This window comes from Nansenia antarctica (assembly GCF_963989245.1).
Source record: "Nansenia antarctica genome assembly, chromosome: 8".
Taxonomy (NCBI): domain Eukaryota; kingdom Metazoa; phylum Chordata; class Actinopteri; order Argentiniformes; family Microstomatidae; genus Nansenia; species Nansenia antarctica.
In genome coordinates this window covers 60,303,777-60,311,695 of record NC_137678.1, presented here as the reverse complement: position 1 = coordinate 60,311,695, position 7,919 = coordinate 60,303,777, and the positions used below count along the sequence as shown (strand labels likewise).

The 7,919-nt window shown below is 43.1% G+C and overlaps 1 pseudogene across 1 annotated transcript; it reads left to right on the top strand.

The window, feature by feature from the left end:
• The first annotated feature begins 716 nt into the window (after positions 1-716).
• Positions 717-7,345, top strand: LOC308164524 (heat shock 70 kDa protein 12A-like; annotated as a pseudogene). Its single transcript has 4 exons — positions 717-998; positions 1,127-1,351; positions 5,266-5,437; positions 6,302-7,345. The product of its transcript is annotated as a heat shock 70 kDa protein 12A-like (transcript).
• The last annotated feature ends 574 nt before the right edge of the window (positions 7,346-7,919 follow it).

Sequence of the window (7,919 nt, the reverse complement as noted above, 5' to 3'; positions counted from 1 at the left end):
AGTTCCCTGGGGGGCACCGGTGTTGCACACCACCACCTCAGACTGACAGCCCTGCAGTCTCACATACTGACGCCTGTCTGTGAGGTAGTTGTGGATCCAAGCCGTCAGGGAGTCCTCCACACACATCACTGCTAGTTTGTCAGCCAGCAGTGATGGCTTGATAGTGTTAAATGCACTGGAGAAGTCGAAGAACATGGTCCTCACCATGCTCTGTGGCCTCTCCAGGTGTGTGTAGGCCCTGTGCAGCATGTAAATGATGGCATCCTCCACCCCCATGCTCTCCTGGTATGCAAACTGCCGGGGGTCCAGGAAGTCCTTCACCTGGGGCTTAAGGTGTTGCAGCACTAGCCTCTCCAGGATCTTCAGGATCTTCTGTAAGGTCCTTTTCATCTCAGCACAACATGAACAGATGTTATAATATGTTTTGCTCATCGTGCTGCTCTTCTCTTGTCCTCTTCAGATGGATTTGCTAAGTCAGTCTGTTTCTTTCCTTTTTAGCTATACCTCTAGCTGACACCCACTTTGGTGGGTGGGCTTCTCAGGGATTCAAAATGAAAGCAGATACTTCAGCTATGAATACAACCACGATTTTCAAATTGTACCATTACAAGCAGCTGGGGACTGGTACTGTCTTGTAGTCTTGTTTAGTTGTTACAGTCTACCTACTGTAGAATTATAATTTCTCTAACTCAAACCTGCTAGCCTTTGGTTATGCAATGGGTGATTCATTTATTGTAGCAATTGACTTTGGCACTGCATATAGTGGATACTCCTTTTGTGTGTTGACAAAAGGTTCGGAACCAAAACCCAGGGTACCGCGCTGGGGACAGGAGCATGGCTACAACACCCCGAAGACTCCTACCTGCATTTTGTTTGATGAAAATGAAGAATTCCCAAAATTTGGTTATGATGCTAAAATGGCATACACAAAAATGAAAGGACCAGATGCGAAGACAAATTATCTCTTTGAAAACTTCAAAATGGAACTTTACGGCAAAGTAGGCCTATTAATAAATTATCTTCATGATTATCTTCTATTCACTAGAATATACTAGTAGCATATACTATATAGGCCTATACTTATTTTCTTTCTTTTAAAAAACATATCGTTTTCATTATTTTACAGGCTTTGAATAATGATATTATGATAGCTGCAAAGAATGGTAAATCGATGAGCGCCATGAAGGTGATCACAGAGAGTCTGCGGTATCTCAAGGACCATGCACTGAAAACAATCGCAGAACACACGTCCGGAAGACAGTTCCTGGCCTCTGATTTCTCCTGGGTTCTGACTGTTCCAGCCATATGGGACGGTGCAGCCAAGCAGTTCATGAGAGAAGCAGCAGCAGAGGTGAGATTGGACAGTTACGTGCAAGGCACGTTTTCAAAACATCCTAATTTAATCATCTGACGGTACAGAATTAACACATTTTGTTGAAATGCAATTTACCTTTTCAGTTTGTCATTTAAAATTCAACACAAGCCTACTTCCAGGACCTCCAGTTTTGTGTTACAGCACAAGCCAGTACAACTGCATGGCAGCACCTCGAGATAGGCATAATGGCGGGCTGCACCATCTCTCCACTGGCGTTTACCATGGCAATGGAGCTCATTATTCGAGCATCCCGATGGGTCGTTGGAGGGGAACGGTTGAAGAGCAGGCTGCGTCTTCCTCCAATCAGGGCGTACATGGATGACATGACGACAATAACAACAACAAACGCATGCACCAAACGCCTGCTGGATAAACTCCAGGGAAACATCAAATGGGCACGAATGGAGATTAAACCCAGCAAGTCCCGCAGTATCTCCATTGTCAAAGGCAAGCTCGCCAATGAGAGGTTCCACGTCAACAACGAGCCAATACCAACAGTTCTGGAGAAGCCTATCAAAAGCCTTGGCCGCTGGTATAGCGCAGAACTCAAAGACTCGAAGCAGGTGGAACAACTCAGGCAGGATACAATCAGTGGCCTCAAGCAGATCAACAACACTGCTCTCCCTGGGAAGCTGAAGCTGTGGTGCTTTCAGTTTGGGCTGCTGCCCCGTCTCATGTGGCCAATTTCCATCTACGAGGTCACACTATCCCATGCCAACCGGCTGGAGAGACTGGTGAATGCACAAGTGAGGAAGTGGCTTGGACTGCCGAGAGGCCTTAGCAGCATAGGCCTGTATGGCAACGGAGCCCTCTCCCTACCAATCTCAAGCCTTGTGGAGGAGTACAAATGTGCCAAATCAAGGCTGGAAATGACTCTCACAGAATCCCGGGATCCATTCGTCAGAGGTGCTGCTCCGATCCTAGCAACGGGGAGGAAATGGAAGCCATCTGCAGCAGTTGCGGTGGCAAAGACCGCCCTCAGACACCGGGATAAAGTGGGGCATGTCCAACATGGCAGAGGGGGCCTTGGTTTGGAAACAACAACACCCACATGGCAAAAGGCTACTCCAACCGAACGGCGGAAGATGGTGGTTGAGGAGGTGCGCCACCAGGAGGAAGCAGACAGGTGCGCCAAGGCAGTCTCCCAAGCCCAGCAAGGCCGCTGGATGAAGTGGGAGAGCGTGGAGAGGAGGAAAATCACATGGAATGAGCTGTGGAGCATGGAGTCTAATAGGCTAAGTTTCATCATCAGAGCCACATATGATGTCCTGCCCTCTCCTACCAACCTACATCTCTGGTATGGAGAGGACCCAGCCTGTCTCCAGTGTGCAGCCCCAGCAAGCCTCAAACACATCTTGGTGGGTTGCAAGACCAGTCTAACTCAAGGAAGATACACCTGGCGCCACAACCAAGTGCTAAAGTGCTTGGCTGCCGAACTTGAGCACAAGAGGGTAACCACCAACGCCATGCCTCTAAATGCCCAGACTACCTTTCCACGGAAAACAATCTTCATCCGGGAAGGGGAGAAACAGCGGACCAAGCCATCACCTCCAGACTCAGGCCCACTGAACGCAGCCCGGGATTGGGAAATGCGGGTAGACCTCAGCCAGAGGCTCACCTTCCCACCCGAAATTGCAGCGACCAACCTGCGCCCAGACCTAGTCCTCTGGTCCAAGTCCTGCCGGCGTGTCTTCATCGTAGAACTGACGGTCCCATGGGAGGAGGCCATCGATGAGGCATTCGAACGGAAGAGGCTGCGGTATGCCAACTTAGCAGTCGAAGCAGAGGGGCGGGGCTGGAACGTGAAGGTGTGGCCAGTGGAGGTGGGCTGCAGAGGCTTTGTAGCCAGCTCCACCACAAGGCTCCTGAGGGCAGTAGGGATCAGAGGACAGGCCCAACGGAAGGCAATTAAAGAACTGTCCACTGCAGCAGAACGGAGCAGTCACTGGCTGTGGCTGAAACGTAGGGACCCAACATGGGCTCCCAAATGACCACGTGGTGCCACCGTGCGACACACACCCAGGCCTGATCAGCCTGTGGTGGGCCAACCTCGGCAGAGGGTGTCTTGTGATAAATGGCCGAAACACCCAATGAGGTCGGGGACCACAACTGAAGATGTGTCGTACTGGTGGCACCACGTGATCATTGCCAAATTCCACTCCACCCAAGAGGACATCTCCAACTCCACTCAGTCAATTGTTGTGCTAATTATTTAGGGATTTTAACATCTAGTCCTATTAAGAATCCCAACACAAAATTATAGTTTCAATCGAATTGCCCTTAGTTTATTTTATGTTTTTTTGTAAATGCCATAATGCATTTAGCTGATTATATGTTTAAAGTGTTTTAAGTTGAGTATAGATTTGGCTATTTGAACTAAATTCATTTATATAATAACACAAATATAAAGTATTCGTTCAGAGCCAAATGACTCTGACTCACTGACTCTGACTCACTGCCTCTGACTCACTCTCACTCTCAACCACCTATATCAGGAGAAATGGGGATGCATTGAGCACTTGTTCATATTGTTTTTCTCTAATAGAACATTTGACATAGAAATACAATCATCAATACAAAAAATACAATCACAAGCATTTTAGAAATAGAAAAATAAATGGAACAGGTGTTTTCTTCTTATTTTTTAACCCTAGCTCAAGCAATCAGATGCAAAATTTATTCTTTGGGTGGGTGCAATGGCCAAATTAAATAGTGCAAATGCTCAGGGCAATGAACACGGGCAGGAGATGCAATAATGACAGGACAGGTAAGCACTGTGAGGTGTTTGTCGCCATTCTGTGCTTTTGATGACATTTCGCCTGTGTCTGTTCTGCATTTAAACATGTCTAACCGCACTAGTAATGCCTAACAAAACTGCTAGTGCCATATAGCTGATCTAGCTCGTATTTGGTTGCTAGTAGGCTATGCTAATTCTATTGCTAATACAGAGAATGTCTCATAAGGTGCTAACATTCTTATCAGAAAAGCTGGCTGTGTTTGACCTTGGGAGAACGCAATGTTGCTGTTTGGCCACTCACGGGAAAACTTGGATGACTTTGACTTACTTTTCTCTTCTTAGAAAAAAAAAATCCTTATATCCATCTTGGTGGATGATCTAAATATCGTCTTGCCTCAGTCTGAATGTTTCGAATCTGCGTGCGTGTCTGATGCTGCGTGCCGTTAAAAACAGAAGTAAAACGCGGAGTGGATTTCTGGATATGGGCAATCCCCTACTCATAAAGTGGAACGGATTTGATTGTGAAGCAATGAAAATAACGCTGACCAGTCATGCAACATATTTTTGATGGCAAATGTGGGGGGGTCCAAACGACCTTGTTTCAAAGGTGGGGGGGACACGTCCCCCCCCAAATATATGGTGGTGACGCCCATGATTATATTCATATTATATTGTATTATCTATTGCATGCTTGGGAAATCATTTTTCACTGGTCTTCTCTGTGTACCACATGTACAAAAGAAGAGATTTGGTGAGGCTGCATTCTCATTTTATGCACCCAGATTGTGGAATGCACTGGCAGTTTACATTAGCGATGCAACCTCAGCACATATGTTCAAGTCAAGACTAAAAACCCATCTTTTTAATATTGCGTTTAAATTACTAAATAATAAAATGATGATTAGCCTATATAATGATTAAAACACTTTGAGCTGCAACGTTTGCAGGAAAAGCGCTATACAAATAAAGTTATTATTATTATTATTATTATTATTATTATTATTATTATTATTATTATTATTATTATTAAGGCAAATTCCCCATTCAAGGCAAAAATGTGTTCTATTATCTTTGATTGTATTGTTGAGAGGTTTCATAAACAGTCCATATTTCCGACACATTAAAGTATTATGTTTTACTATCTAATTTCTAGGCTGGTCTTGTGACGGAGACAAACTCCGACAAGTTGATTATAGCCTTGGAGCCAGAGGCAGCTTCAGTCTGGTGTAAGCAGCTTCCATCTGATGGCTTCATAGCAGACGAGATAAACCAGAACACACTGGAGCAAAAACCTGGGACACAGTACATCGTTGTAGACTGCGGAGGTATGGTAATTTAAGTATTTATTATGACAGCCACGACTTGGTATTGTGACAAAACAAAATTGTGTCTACCTTGATATGAATTGCCACAGTAACTATTACTGTTACTATTGTGACACAGGCCAATGAAAAGTGCTACCTGTAGGCGAAATAATTTTTCTTTCTTTTACATGTGCTTAAACTACAGATTGTCAGCTTTCAAATGATGCATCATACATTGAAATTGGAAACAAATTGAAGACGACATGAGTATTTGAAAGTTGCTACACCTGAAATCACTAAGCAGAGAATCCCCATCAAAGATAATGAATCCCCATCAAACAACAAGAAACGAAGTCATTGTGTTATAGATTACACTTATTTAATGAACGTAAAACTGTTCGGAAAAATAACGAGTGGGTACTTCACATCTTCGAGTTGAATGTTAGCTAAAAAAACGAAAATCTGAAAAAAAAAAAAAAAACTTTCAAGACGAATTTGACGTCTTTCTCATTTCCGAGAGGTGTCCAGAAACACCAGCAGCAGTCACTATTGTTTTGTGTTGCGCTGTTCAGCCTTAAGACTGCCTTAATTAGTGGCATTTGTCATTCAATCTCTATAAATATGGACATTTCAGTTTGGGGTCCTGCTTCAATTTAAATACTATTATCCTTATTAATTCATACGAACTATATATACTGTACATAGCCTACGTCAGCAATTTAGCAAAGCGGCGACAATCAGGATTTAGTGATTTGTTCGTAGATAAACTGATATACATGCTTCAGTTCAGGTAAATGATTAAAAATGCCTATCATTAGAGGAGAAGACTATCTTACTGTTGTTGTTGTTGTACTGTATTATAGGTCTAATATTGTGCTTCCCCAGGTGGAACTATCGACATCACTGTACATGAGATGCTGCCAGGTGGAGAACTGAAGGAGCTCACCAGGGCCTCTGGAAATGACATGGGAGGAGAAACTGTGGATAAGAAGTTCAAACTTTTCCTCAGAGAAATATTCTCTGATGGTCTTTGGGATGAGTATGAGAGAGAGTTTCCTAGCGAGATGCAAAAGATAATGTATGAATTCTCTGTACTTAAGCGTACAGATGATGACATAGAGGTACCCTGCCCTTTTAACTTGGCAACATTAGCTCAGAAAAGGCAAGACATTGAAAGCTTCTTCAAGAAGGTCAATGGAGCATCCTGGGATGAAGGGTCAATCAAAATCACAAGTAAGAAACTGTGTTCCTTCTTTGAGGAGAGCCTTAGAGGAATAACTAATAGTCTTAAGGAAATCCTGAAAAAAGATTTCAAGATTGAATTCATTGTCTTAGTGGGAGGTTATGCCTCAAGTAAGATCCTGCAGAGTCACATTAAGAAGAAGTTTGGAAATCATCAGTGCAAAGTGCTCTGCCCTCTTGATCCCCAGGAGGTCATTGTCAAGGGAGCTGTCCTTTTTGGGGTAAACCCTAAGGTGATGTCAGCACGAGTAAGTGGCCTGACTTATGGGATTGCTGTTTCTGCCATCTTTGATGAATCCGCGCACAAACCTGCAAAGAAGTTCACAAATGAAGACGGAGAGTGGTGTAATGACATATTTGAAGAAACTGGTTTATATGGATCAGTCAGTGGGTTGTGATGAAGTCAGGGAGCACAGCTTCTCTCCCATAAAAACAGATCAGACAGGAATGACCTTCACCTTTTACAGCACAGATAGACGCAATCCTAAATCTATCAAGTATGTAGACGAGTGGGGAATAGAACAGATTGGCTCCTTCACTGTTCCGATGCCTGACATCCTTGGGGGCAAGGCCCGCAAAGTCAGCTTAGAAATCAAGTTTGGCTCCACAGAAATGAAAGCCACAGCCACTGACATAACTTCAAATAAAACTGAGAATATCAAACTTGACTTCATGAGAAAATCATAATGTCAAAATTCACATTATGTTTCTAAATTGACAATCTTTCCTTTCCACGAGACTTAATCTACTGAAACACCTTAATGTAGGTACATTCAGTGTGACAACATCATTAGATTTTTGCTTATTATCGTATTGTTTCATGCAGTATAATGTTATTGCACTATAATGTTATACATTTAGATTTGTTAATTGATTTAATTTACTTACTCCTATATTTCCGATCTTTTAACACAATACATTGCACCTAGATCACTTAGATCGTCTGACCAACGGCTTTTAATTGTCCCACGGTCTAGGCTCAAAACAAAGGGGGGCCGAGCTTTTACTGTTGTAGCTCCAACATTATGGAATCGCCTCCCCCTCACTGTCAGTTTAGCTGGGTCTGTACCACTTTTTAAAAAAACATTTAAAAACCCAATTATTTTATATAAGTTGTTTTCTCGTTTTACTTCTTGATATCTGTATTGATTTGATCATTTGATCATTTGTTTCATTGCTTTTGTGAAGTGCTTGTTTACATTTTATGAATTATACAAATATATTTTATTTGTTGCCTGTTTACTTGCTGTGTTATGCTGTA